Source organism: Aristolochia californica, unplaced genomic scaffold, assembly GCF_029961685.1.
Source record: "Aristolochia californica isolate CCGP_79_NKW_82.1479 unplaced genomic scaffold, dmAriCali1.0.hap1 SCAF_15, whole genome shotgun sequence".
Classification (NCBI taxonomy): domain Eukaryota; kingdom Viridiplantae; phylum Streptophyta; class Magnoliopsida; order Piperales; family Aristolochiaceae; genus Aristolochia; species Aristolochia californica.
In genome coordinates, this window is record NW_027181826.1 from 7,097,337 (window position 1) to 7,111,365 (window position 14,029).

The following is a 14,029-nucleotide window of genomic DNA, read 5'->3' on the forward strand; positions in this document are numbered from 1 at the left end:
AAACTCAAGTTAGGATTTGAAAAAAAAATTGAACATAAAAAATGGAAATGCACAAATGACGAGAGAGATAATTCCAAAAAGTATCTGTAATTTTTATGCATTGTAAATTCTTTTAGTTTTTATATATTAGGTTTTGCAATATCTATTTGCCTTATCTTTTTGTCTTATCTTTTTGTTTACGAGAAAAAAGGGAGATTGAAAACTCAAGTTTGGATTTGAAAAAAAATTGAACATCCAAAATGGAAATGCACAAATGCAAAGAGAGATAATTCCAAAAAGTCTCTATAATTTTTAAGGATTGTAAACTCTTTTAGTTTTTATAGATTAGGTTTTACAATAATCGGAAAAGGGGCCCAGGGATTTTTAATTGAGTGTTGACTCCCAAACCATAAGTCATTTCTTACAAAAATTATAGCCGTTACGGATCATTAATCGATCAATACCTTTAAAATGATCTATGATTGTTATATTAGCGTTTTGTAAATGGGCAAAAAGTGACTTGTTTTGCACGAGTAAATATCCCACTACACGTTAACTTGAGAATTTAATTTGTTCTACTCCTTGAAATTTTTGTATCATTAGGTCATTTGGATCTTCAACATGTTTCATGCTTGCATATCCATATTTAGAACTTGTTTGGATCAATTAGAAATCTCTTTCTGATAAAATTCCAAGCTATTAGGGGTTGTCTTAGTAGAATTTCCCAAACATGGATAACAAAATTGATGAGATCATTTGTAGTGCATGAAATTTTTTTCTTTACTTACAATTATTATTGTTTTTAATTTTTTGCATACATAAACTATAAAATTTTCATTTTGTTGTGATCTAATGTCCTTATTGTTTTGTTTACAAGAAAAATGGGAAACTGAAAACTCAAGTTTTAATTTGAAAAAAAAAATTGAACATAAAAAATGGAAATGCAAAAATGCAGAAAGTGATAATTCCAAAATGTCTCACTAATTTTTAGGGATTTTAAACTCTTTTAGTTTTTTGTATATTAGGTTTTGCAATCATCGGAAGGGTGGGTGAGGGATTTTTACCTTGAGAGGTCACTCCAAAATGATAAGTAATTTCTTACAAAAATTATAGTTGTTACACATCATTAATAGATCAATAGCTTTACAATGATCTATGATAGTTAGATCAAATTTTTGTAAATGGGCAAAAAGTGGCTTGTGTAGCTCGGGTAAATATCCCACCGCTCATTAACTTGAGAATTTAATTTGTTGTACTCTTTGAAATTTTTGGATCATTAGGTCATTTGCATCTTCAACATGTTTCATGCATTCATATCCATATTTAGAACATGTTATGATATATTAGAATTCTCTTTCTAATAAAATTCCAAGCTATTAGGGGTTGTACTAGATGAATTTCCCAAACATGGATTACAAAGCTTATGTATTCATTTGTAGTGCGTGAAAAAGTTTTCTTTACTTATATTTATTATTGTTTTTAATTTTTTTCAAACATTAACTCTAAAATTTTCATTTTGTTATGATCTATTTGCCTTATCTTTTTGTTTACGAGAAAAAAGGGAGAGAGAAAACTCAAGTTTGAATTTGAAAAAAATAATTGAATATTTAAAATGGAAATGCATAATTGATGAGACTGATAATTCCAAAAAGTCTTTGTAATTTTTATGGACTGTAAACTCTTTTACTTTTAATATATTTGGTTTTGCAATCATAGAATAAGGGGGCTGAGGGATTTTTAAATGTGTGTTGACTCCCGAACCATAAGTCATTCCTTACAAAAATTATAGCCGTTACGCATCATTAATCAATCAATAGCTTTACAATCATCTATGATTGTTAGGTCAGCTTTTTGTAAATGGGAAAAAAATGGCTTGTTTGGCTCTGGTAAATATCCCACCGCACATTAACTTGAGAATTTAATTTGTTCTACTCCTTGAAATTTTAGGATCGTTAGATCATTTGCATCTTCAACATACTTCGTGCTTGCATATCCATATTTAAAACATATTAGGATCAATTATAAATCTCTTTCTACCAAGCTATTAGGGGTTGTATTAGTGGAATTTCGCAAACATGGATAACAAAACTTTGTTGTTCATTTGTAGTGCGTGAAAAAAAAATTATTTTCTTACATTTATTATTGCTTTCATTTTTTTGCATACATCAACTCTAAAATTTTCATTTTGTTGTGATTTATTTGCTTTATTTTTTTTTATGAGAAAAAAGGGAGAGTGAAAACTTGAGAATTTAATTTTTTCCACTCCTTGAAAGTGGGTTGTTTGGCTCGGTTGAATATCCCACCGCACATTAACTTGAGAATTAAATTTTACACTTTTTAAAATTTTTTGATCATTAGGTCATTTGCATCTTCAACATGTTTCATGCATGCTTATCCATATTTAGAACAAGTTAGGATCAATTTGAAATCTCTTGCTTATAAAATTCCAAGCTATTAGGGATAGAAGTAATGGCATTTCCCAAACATGGATAACAAAACTTTGGTGGTCATTTGTAATGTGTGAAAAAAAGTTCTTTACTTACATTTATTATTTTTTTCCATTTTTTGCATACATAAACTCTAAAATTTTCATTTTGTTGTGATCTATTTGCCTTATCTTTTTGTTTACGATAAAAATGGAAGAGTGAAAACTCAAGTTTGGATTTGACAAAAAATTGAACATAAAAAATGGAATTGCACAAATGCAGAGAGAGATAATTCCAATAAATCTGTAATTTGTAGGGATTGTAAACTATGTCAGTTTTTATCTATTTGGTTTTGTAATCATTTGAAAAGTGGGGGTGAGGGATTTTTAACTGAGTGTTGACTCCAAAATCATTAGTCATTTCTTACTAAAATTATAACCGTTACATATCATTAATCGATCAATAACTTTACAATGATCTATGATTGCAAGGTCAGCTTTTTCTAAAATGGGTAAAAAGTGGCTTGTGTGGCTCGGGTAAATATCCCATCGCACGTTAACCAGAGAATTTAAATTGTTCTAATCTTTGAAATTTTTGGATCATTAGGTCATTTGCATCTTCAACATGTTTCATGCATGCATAGCCATAGTTAGAACATGTTACGATCAATTAGAAATTTCTTTCTAATAAAATTCCAAGCTATTAGGGGTTGTACTAGATGAATTTCCCAAACATGGATTACAAAACTTATGTGTTCATTTGTAGTGCATGAAAAAATTTTCTTTCCTTACATTTATTATTCTTTTTATTTTTTTGTACATGTAAACTATAAAATTTTCATTTTGTTGTGATCTATTTGCCTTACCTTTTTGTTTATGTGAAAAAAACGAGAGTGAAAACTCAAGTTTGAATTTGAAAAAACAAATTGAACATTTAAATGGAAATGCACAATTGATGAGTGTCATAATTGCAAAAAGTTTCTTTAATTTTTAGGGATTGTAAACTCTTTTAGCTTTAATATATTTGGTTTTGCAATCATCGGATAAGGGGGATGATGAATTTTTTATAGTGTTGACTCTCAAACCGTAAGTAATTTTTTACAAGCATTATACCCGTTACGCATCATTAACCGATTAATAACTTTACAATGATCTATGATTGCTAGGTCTACTCTTTGAAAATGGGCAAAAAATGGCTTGTTTGGCTCGGGTAAATATCCCACTGCATGTTAACTTGAGAATTTAATTTATTAAACTCCTTGAAATTTTTGGATCATTAGGTAATTTGCATCTTCAACATGTTTCATGCATGCATATCCATATTTAGAACATGTTAAATCAATTAGAAATCACTTTCTAATAAAATTCCAACTATAAGGGTTTGTACTAGTGGAATTTCCCAAACATGGCTAACAAAACTTATGTGTTCACTTCTAGGGCGTGAAAAAATTTCTTCACTTACATTTATTATTGTTTTTAATTTTTTGCATACATAAACTCTAAAATTTTCATTTTGATGTGATTTATTTGCCTTATCTTTTTGTTTACAAAAAAAAAAAAAATGGAAAGTGAAAACTCAAGTTTGGATTTGAAAAAAAATTGATTATCAAAAATGAAAATGCACAAAAGCCGAGAGAGATAATTCCAAAAATTATCTATAATATTTATGCATTTTAAACTCTTTATGTTTTTATGTATTAGGTTTTGCAATCTTCAGAAAAGAGGGGGCGAGAGAATTTTAACTGACAGTTGACTCACAAACCATAAATCATTTTTTACAAAAAAATATAGTTGTTACACATCATTTATCGATCAATAAATTTACAATGATCTATGATTGTTAGGTTAGCATTTTTTAAATGGGCAAAAAGTGCTTGTGTGGCTCGGGTAAATATCTCACCACATGTTAACTTGAGAATTTAATTTGTTCTACTCCTTGAAATTTTTGGATCATTAGGACATTTGCATCTTCAACATGTTTCATGCATGCATATCCATATTTAGAACATGTTAGGATCAATTAGAAATCTCTTTCTAATAAAATTCCAATTTATTAGGGGTTTTACTAGTTGAATTTCCCAAACATGGATAACAAAACTTATGTGTTCATTTGTAGTGCATGAAAAAAAATTCTTTACTTACATTTATTATTGTTTTTAGTTTTTTTCATACATAAACTCTAAAATTTTCATTTTTATGTGATATATATGCCTTATATTTTTGTTGACGAGAAAAAAGGGAGAGTGAAAACTCAAGTTTGGATTTGAAAAAAAATTGAACATCCAAAATGGAAATGCACAAATCCAAAGAGTGATAATTCCAAAAGGTCTCTGTAATTTTTAGGGATTGTAAATTCTTTTAATTTTTATAGATTAGGTTTAGTAATTATCGAAAAAAGGGGGTGGGGACGAGGGATTTTTAACTGAATGTTAACTCCCAAACCATAAGTCATTTCTTACAAAAATTATAGTCATTAAGGATCATTAATTGATCAATAACTTTACAATGATCTATGATTGTTAGATCATATTTTAGTAAATAGGCAAAAAATGGCTTGTTTTGCTCAAGTAAATATCCCACTAAACGTTAACATGAGAATTTAATTTGTTCTACTCCTTGAAAATTTTGGATCAGGAAGTCATTTGCCTCTTCAATATGTTTCATGCTTGCATATCCATATTTAAAACTTGTTAGGATCAATTAGAAATCTCTTGCTGATAAAATTTCAAGCTATTAGTGGTTGTCCAAGTGAAATTTCCAAAAAATGGATAACCAGACGTATATGTTCATTTGTAGTGCATAAAAAAAAATTCTTTACTTACATTTATTATTATTTTTAATTTTTTGCATACAAAGACTCTAAAATTATATTTTTTGTGGTCTAATATCCTTTGGTGATCTATTTTTTGTGATCTATGATTGTTAGATCAGCTTTTGGTAAATGGGCAAAGAGTGGCTTGTGTGGCTCGGGTAAAGATCCCACCGTACATTAACTTGTAAATTTAATTTGTTATACTCTTTGAATTTTTTGGATCATTAGGTCATTTGCATCTTCAAAATGTTTCATGCATGCACATCTGTTGGAAGATAAGCTCAAGCCCACACGACCAAGGAAGGCCCACATATCTAAGATTATTATAAGATGGGCCACACGACCAAGGAAGGCCCACAAGATGGGCCCAAACCCATAAGAAGTAGGACCCACAATGATTACCATGAGTTGGCATCCTTATCACATCAGTTTGAAGATCAAGAAGGACTCACAAAAGTATCTTATCATATGGTCACGTCAAAGAAGAGTTTTAGTTTGAGTTATGTTTGTCTTTTATCTATATTGAGTTATTTAATTATGTTAGGACTTATCTTTAAGTGTTAGAGTTTGGGTGTAATTGGGACAAGGGTAGTTTTATTGTAATTGGACTCTACTACCTTCCTTTATTATAAATAGAGGTTCATGTACTCTAATTACAACAAGTTATTGAAGTATTTGAAGTATTTCTCTTTTCCATAAATTCAACAACATCCATATTTAGAATATGTTCTGGTCAATTAGAAATCTCTTTATAATATAATTCCAAGCTATTAGGGGTTGTACTAGTTGAATTTCCCAAACATGGATTACAAAGCTTATGTGTTCATTTGTAGTGTGTGAAAAAGTTTTCTTTACTTATATTTATTATTGTTATTAATTTGTTGCTTACATAAACTCTAAAATTTTCATTTTGTTGTGATCTATTTGCCTTATCTTTTTGTTTACAAGAAAAAAAGGAGAGTGAAAACTCAAGTTTGAATTTGAAAAAAATAATTGAACATTCAAAATGGAAATGCACAATTGATGAGAGTGATAATTCCAAAAAGTCTTTTTAATTTTTATGGATTGTAAACTCTTTTAGTTTTAATATATTTGGTTTTGCAATCATCGGATAAGGGGGGTGAGGGATTTTTAACTGTGTTGATTCCGAACCATAAGTCATTTCTGAAAAAATTATAGCCTTTACGCATCATTAATCAATCAATAACTTCATAATGATCTATGATTGTTAGGTCAATTTTTTGTAAATGGGCAAAAAGTGGCTAGTTTGGCTCGAGTAAATATCCCACCGCACGTTAACTTGAGAATTTAATTTGTTCCACTCCTTGAAATTTTTGGATCATTAGGTCATTTGCATCTTCAACATGTTTCATGCATGCATATCCATATTTAGAACATGTTAGGATCAAATAGAAATCTCTTTCTAATAAAATTCCAAGCTATAAGGGTTTGTACTAGTGGAATTTCCCAAACATGAATAACAAAACTTATGTGTTCATGTGTAATGCGTGAAAAAACTTCATTACTTACATTTATTATTGTTTTTAATTTTTGCATACATAAATTCTAAAATTTTCATTTTGTTGTGATCTATTTGCCTTATCGTTTTGTTTAAGAGGAAAATGGGAAAAAGAAAACTTATGTTTGGATTTGAAAAAAAATTGAACAATTAAAATGGAGATGCACATATGCAGAGAGTGATAATTCCAAAATGTATGTTTAATTTTTATGGATTTTAAACTCCCTAAGCTTTTATATATTAGTTTTTGCAATCATCAGAAAAGGTTGAGGGGCGGGGGGGGGGGGGGGGTTGTGTTGATGGATTTTTATCTGATTGTTGACTCCTAAACCATAAGTCATTTCTTACATAAATTATAGTTGTTACACATCATTAATCGATCAATAACTTTAACTTTATAATCATCTATAATTGTTAGGTCAGCTTTTTATAAATGGGCAAAAAGTGGCTTTTGTGACTCGGGTAAATATCCCACTACACGTTAACTTGAGAATTTAATTTGTTCTACTCTTTCAAATTTTTGGATCATTAGGTCATTTGCATCTTCAACATGTTTCATGCGTGCATATCCATATTTAGAACAGGTTAGGATCAATTAGAAATCTCTTTCGAATAAAATTCAAATCTATTAGGTGTTGTACTAGTGGAATTTCCCAAACATGGATAACAAAACTTAAGTGTTCATTTTTAGTGCATGAAAACAATTTCTTTACTTACATTTATTATTGTTTTTAATTTTTTGCATACATAAACTCTAAAATTTTCATTTTTTTGTGATCTATTTTCCTTATCTTTTTTTTTACGAGAAAAAAGGGAGAGTGAAAACTCAAGTTTGAATTTGAAAAAATAATTGAAGATCAAAAATGGAAATGCATAAAAATTATGAGAGTGATAATTCCAAAGAGTCACTATAATTTTATGGATTGTATAACTCCTTTAGTTTTTGTATATTAGGTTTTGCAATCTTCGAAAAAGGGGGTGAGGGATTTTTATCTTAATGTTGACTCCCAAAAATTATAGCCGTTACACATCATTAATCGATCAATAACTTTACAATGATCTATGATTATTAGGTCAGCTTTTTGTAAATGGGCAAAAAGTGGCTAATTTTTTCCACTCCTTGAAATTTTTGGATCATTAGGTCATTTGCATTTTCAACATGTTTTAGGCATGTGTATCCATATTTATAACATGTTACGGTCAATTAGAAATATCTTTCTTATAAAAATCCAAGCTATTAGGGGTTGTACTAGTGGAATTTTCCAAACCAGCATAATAAAACTTTGGTGTTCCTTTTTATAGCGTGAAAAAATATTCTTTAGTTACATTTATTATAGTTTTCAATAAACTCTAAAATTTCCCTTTTGTTATGATCTATTTGCCTTATTTTTTTGCTTATGAGAAAAAAGGGAGAGTGAAAACTCAAGTTTGGATTTGCAAAAAAATTGAAAACATCTAAAATGGAATGCACAAATGCAGAAAGAGATAATTCCAAAAAGTCTCTATAATTTTTAGGGATTGTAAACAATTTTAGTTTTTATATATTAGGTTTTGCAATCACCTGAAAAGGGGCAGGGGGGGGGGGGGGGGGGGGGGTGGTGGGAGGAGGGTGGGGTAAGCTAAGGATTTTAACTTAGTGTTGACTCCCAAACCATAAGTCATTTCTTACAAAATATTATAGCCGTTACGCATAATTAATTGATCAAAAGCTTTACAATGATCTATGATTGTTAGGTCAACTTTTTGTATATGGGCAAAAAGTGGCTTGTTTGGCTCTGTTAAATATCCCATCGCACGTTAACTTGAGAATTTAATTTGTTCTACTCCTTGAAAATTTTGGATCGTTAGGTAAATTGCATCTTCAACATGTTTCAGGCATGCATATCCATATTTATAAAATGTTACGATCAATTTGAAATCTCTTTCTGATAAAGTTCCAAGCTTTTAGGGGTTGTACTAGTGGAATTTCCTAAACCTGGATAACAAAACTTTGGTATTCATTTTTAGTGCGTAAAAAAATTTCCTTTACTTACAGTTATTATAGTTTTCAATTTTTTGAATACATTAACTTTACAATTTTCCTTCTGTTGTGATCTATTTGCCTTATCTTTTTGTTTACGAGAAAAAGGGAGAGTGAAAACTCAAGTTTGGATTTGAAAAAATATTAAACATCTAAAATGAAAAAGCACAAATGCAGAGAAAGATAATTCCAAAAAGTATCTGTAATTTTTAAGGATTGAAACATCTTTTAGTTTTTATATATTAAGTTTTGCAGTCATAAAAAAAAGGGGGGACGAGGGATTTCTAACTGAGTGTTGACTCCCAAACCATTAGTTATTTCTTACAAAAATTATAGCCGTTACACATCATTAATTGATCAAACCCTTTACAATAATCTATGATTGTTAGGTTGACGTTTTGTAAATGGGCATGCAAATCCATATTTAAAACATGTCAGTATCAATTAGAAATATATTTCTTATAAAATTCTAAGCTATTAAGGGTTGTACTAGTGGAATTTCCAAAACATGGATAACCAAATTTGGTGTTCTTTTGTAGTGGGTGAAAAAATTTTCTTTACATACATTTCTTATTGTTTTCAATTTTTTAAATACATAAACTCTAACATTTTCATTTTTTTTGTGATCTACTTGCATTATCTTTTTGTTTACAAGAAAAAAAATGGAGTAAAAACTCAAGTTTTGATTTGAAAAAAAAAATTGAACATCTAAAATGGAAATGCACAAAAGCAGAGAGAGATAATTCCAAAAATTCTTAAAATTTTAGTGATTGTAAACTCTTTTATTTTTTATATTTTAGGTTTTTCAATCATCGATAAAAGGGGCGAGGCATTTTTAAGTGAATGTTAACTCCCAAACCATTTGTCATTCTTTACAAAAATTATAGCCGTTACGCATCATTAATCGATCAATAACTTTACAATGATCTATGATTGTTAAGTCATTTTTTGTAAATGTACAAAAAGTGGCTTGTTTGGCTCGGGTAAATATCCCACCGCACGTTAAGTTGAGAATTTAATTGATTCTACTCCTTGAATTTTTTTGATGATTAGGTCATTTGCATCGTCAACATGTTTCATGCATGCATATCCATATTTAAAACATATTAGGATCAATTATAAATCTTGTTCTAATAAAATTCCATGCTATTGGGTGTTGTACTAGTTGAATTTCCAAACATGGACAACAAAACTTTGGTGTCATTTGTAGTGCGTGAAATTTTTTTTTTAATTTCATTTATTAATTTTTTTAACTTTTTGCTTTCATAAACTCTAAAATTTTCATTTTGTCATAATCTATTTGGCTTATCTTTTTGTGTACGAGAAAAAAAGGACAGTGAAAACTCAAGTTTGGATTTGAAAAAAAATTGAACATCTAAAATGGAAATGCACAAATGCAGGGAGAGATAATTCCAAAAAGTCTATAATTTTTAGGGATTGTAAACTTTTTTAGTTTTTATATATTAGGTTTTGCAAGAGGAGGACGTGGTAGAGTCCTAATTACATACAAATTCTAACTCTTAAAGATAAACCTATCATGATAAGATAAGTCAATCTAAACTAAAATTCTAACATAACTCAAACTCTAACTCTCTAAGATAAGCATATCCTGAAAAGATAACAAAATCTACTAGAGATCTAACATAACTTAGTCTAACTCCTTCTTATGAGGACACTTCTTGGCAACCCACGTTCTCATGGTGGGTCCCACTAGGTCGTGCAACCATGGTAGGTCCCACATTGTAACAGAGTAAATCCAGCCCACGTCCTCATGGTGGGTCCCACTAGCTTGTGCCACCATGGTGGCTCCCACAATATAACTGAGTAAAGCCAGCCTTTGTTCACATCATTCCCCCCCTCTAGAGAAGGATTTGTCCTCAGATCCTCACCAGGGTCGACCTTACTCAATTGTTGCAACCTCACTTGATCCTCATATACTTGTTTTGGTGTCATCGGAACTATAATGATTGTCCGTTGATTGTGTGCGAATGAGTACTTGTTGGTGAATCTTTCATGCTGCACACGTCTATCAAATTGCCACGGTCTTCCTAAGAGGATATGTCCAGCTTGCATTGGTACCACATCACACAATATCTCATCCTCATATTTATCGATTTGCAACGGTAAAACAACCTATTTCGTAACCCTTACTTCACCACTATCATTAAGCCATTGCAGCTTGTATGGATGAGGGTGGTTAAGAGTTGTGAACCCTAGATTTTCAATCATGGAAGTACTAGCAACATTAGTGCAAATATCGCTATCGATAATAACACTACATACTTTGTCTTTCACGTGGCAGCGAGTGTGAAAGTTATTCTCCCATTGTACTTCTTCTTCCTCTTCTTCAACTAGAAAGCTTAAGGCACATCGTTCGACTAGTCCAAGCATCTCATCATTATCTTCCTTGAACTCCTCATCTCCTATGGGGGAGTCCTCCAATGGTGGCAAGTCATCTAGATCAGCTTCATTTTCGGAATTACTTTCACCATTTTCCCAGATCACCATAACTCGCTTGTGTGGAGATTGGCTAGCTATGTGTCCTCTCCCTTGACATTTGAAACATTTAAACTCACTAGAATGAGTTCAAATAGGGGCTGATTTACCTTGAGAATCCATGGTAGTGGTGATTGTTTTGTTCTCATGTTTGGCCTTGAAGGTGGACGGATTTTCTTCTGTCGTTGGATGGTTTGACCTCCAAGGTGTTGCACTCGAATTCTCCGGTCTTGCCCATGTACCACCCCTCTTGAGTTGCCTCTCAACTTTGATTGCCATATGCATCTGATCCTCCAATTCCACATAACGGTGTATCTCGATTGTGTTAGCAATCTCTCAGTTTAAACCATTCAAAATTCTGGCCATTGTCGCCTCTCGATCCTCCTCCACATTGGCTCTAATCATAGCATCTTCATCTCTTTATAATAATCATCAACGCTTCAGTTTCCTTGATAGAGACCTTGCAGCTTGAGATATAGATCCTGGTAGTAATGACTTGGTACAAATCGTAGTCTCATCACTCTCTTCATCTCATCTGAATTTTCAATAGGATGTTCTCCGTTCCACCTCCAATTGATGCAAACTTGTCCCACCACACAATAGCATAATCAGTAAATTCAATTGCAGCGAGTTTTACCATCTTGAATTCGGAGTAGTCGTGAAAATCGAAAACCAAATCCATCTTCTTTTCCCACTTGAGGTATGCTTCAAGATCACTTTTTCCTTGAAACACAGGAATTTTCATCTTGATCCCAAGTTGTTATCTACCTGGTTCCCAGCTTCTCTATTCCGGCCATATCTCCTATGGCTGCCCACTGATAGCCTATCAGACTCCTCATCTAAATCGTCAAATTCACCCATATCCTCAACTTCCCTTCGGTGCAACTTGTTCCTCCTTGGGTTGTTTGGAACAAATAATGGTTGCCCCCATTGTCTTCCCTCTTTTGCCCAATCCAATCTCCCATGTATATTTGCTAACTCTGTCCTCATCATCCGTCTCATCTCTCCCATTAATGCTTGCATTTACAGATTCTAAACACTAGATGATGGAATCTCTTGATCTTGCGACATGATTAAAATTTGTAAACAAGATTAAAATAATATGCAAAAGAGAATGGGTCCAGTACTCTTTTTTTTTTGCTTTGACCCGAGTTGACTCACTGAGTTGACCCAGTCCGAGTAGGCCTGGGAAAAAAAATTTGCTTGGACCTGTGTTGACTCACTGAGTTGACCCAGTCCGAGTTGGCCTGGGTTGACTCGGTAAGCAACAGAAGCAAGCTTGGGCTCAGTTTAGTTGGCCTGGTCCCCCGTGAGACTCAGCTCGTTGGGTTGAAGAGGCATGACCCGGGGCTGATTAAAATTTTTGTAACTAAGGAAAAATTTTAATCGAGCTACAGTGTCATCTTCAACCTTCTTCCTGTCCCGAACAGCGTGGGCGATGGTAAGTTCAAGAACTTATCTGTCGAGATCTGATCCTTCAACGTCATTTTCCTCACACCACCGAATAGGACGGCAACGGTCATCATTTTCCTCATGGCACCAAATAGAGTTGGCAACAGTCTTCGTCTTCCTCATGGCACCGAACAGAGTGGGAGACTAGCGATGGCAACCCAAAGGTTTTATGAAGATAAAGGAAAATGGCTCGGAAGAATCAGTCGAGAGGTCGATGATAATCCGACGGGCTCAGTGGCCATCGTCTTCATCGGCACAAATTTTTTTGTTTTCTTCTTCTGCAACGGCGTCGAACATGCTTCTTCTTCTTTGGAAATGGCATCGAACAGGCTTCTCTAAGATAAGTTTATTTTGAAAAGATAACACAATCTACTAGAGATCTAGTATAACTTAAATTCTAACTCCTTATGAGGACTCTTCTTGGCATCCCACGATCTCAAGGTGGGTACAACAAGCTCGTGCAACCATAGTGCATCCCACATCGTAACAAAGTAAATCCAGCCCACGTCCTCATGTTGGGTCCCACTAGCTTGTTCCACCATGGTGGGTCCCACAATATAACAGAGTAAAACAAACCTTTGTTCACATCAAAATATCCCACCGCACTTTAACTTGAGAATTTAATTTTTTCTACTCCTTGATATTTTTCTATCATAAGGTCATTTGCATCTTCATCATGTTTCATGCATGCATATCCATATTTAAAACATATTAGGATCAATTAGAAATCACTTTCTTATAAAATTCCAAGCTATTAGGGGTTGTATTGGTGGAATTTCCCAAACAAGGATAACAAAATTTTGATGTGCAATTGTAGTACTAGAAAAAAAATTATTTACTTAAATTGATTATTGTTTTAATTTTTTTTCATACTTAAACTCTAAAATTTTTATTTAGTTGTGATCTATTTACCTTATCTTTTTGTTTACGAGAAAAAAGGGAGTATAAAAACTCAAGTTTCAATTTAAAAAAAAATTGAACATCTAAAATGGAAATGCACAAATGCAGAGAGAGACAATTCAAAAAAGTCTATAATTTTTAGAGATTGTAATCTCTTTCAGTTTTTATATATTAGGTTTTAAAATCATCAAAAAAGGGGGGGTGGGGGGAGCGTGGGCGAGGGATTTTTAACTGAGTGTTGACTCCTCAACCATATGTCATTTCTTACAAAAATTATAGCCTTTACGTATCATTAATTGATCAATAACTTTACAATGATCTACTATAGTTAGGTCATCTTTTGTAAATGGGTAAAAAGTGGCTTGTTTGGCTCGGGTAAATATCCCACCGCATTTTAAATTAAGAATTTAATTAGTTCTACTTCTT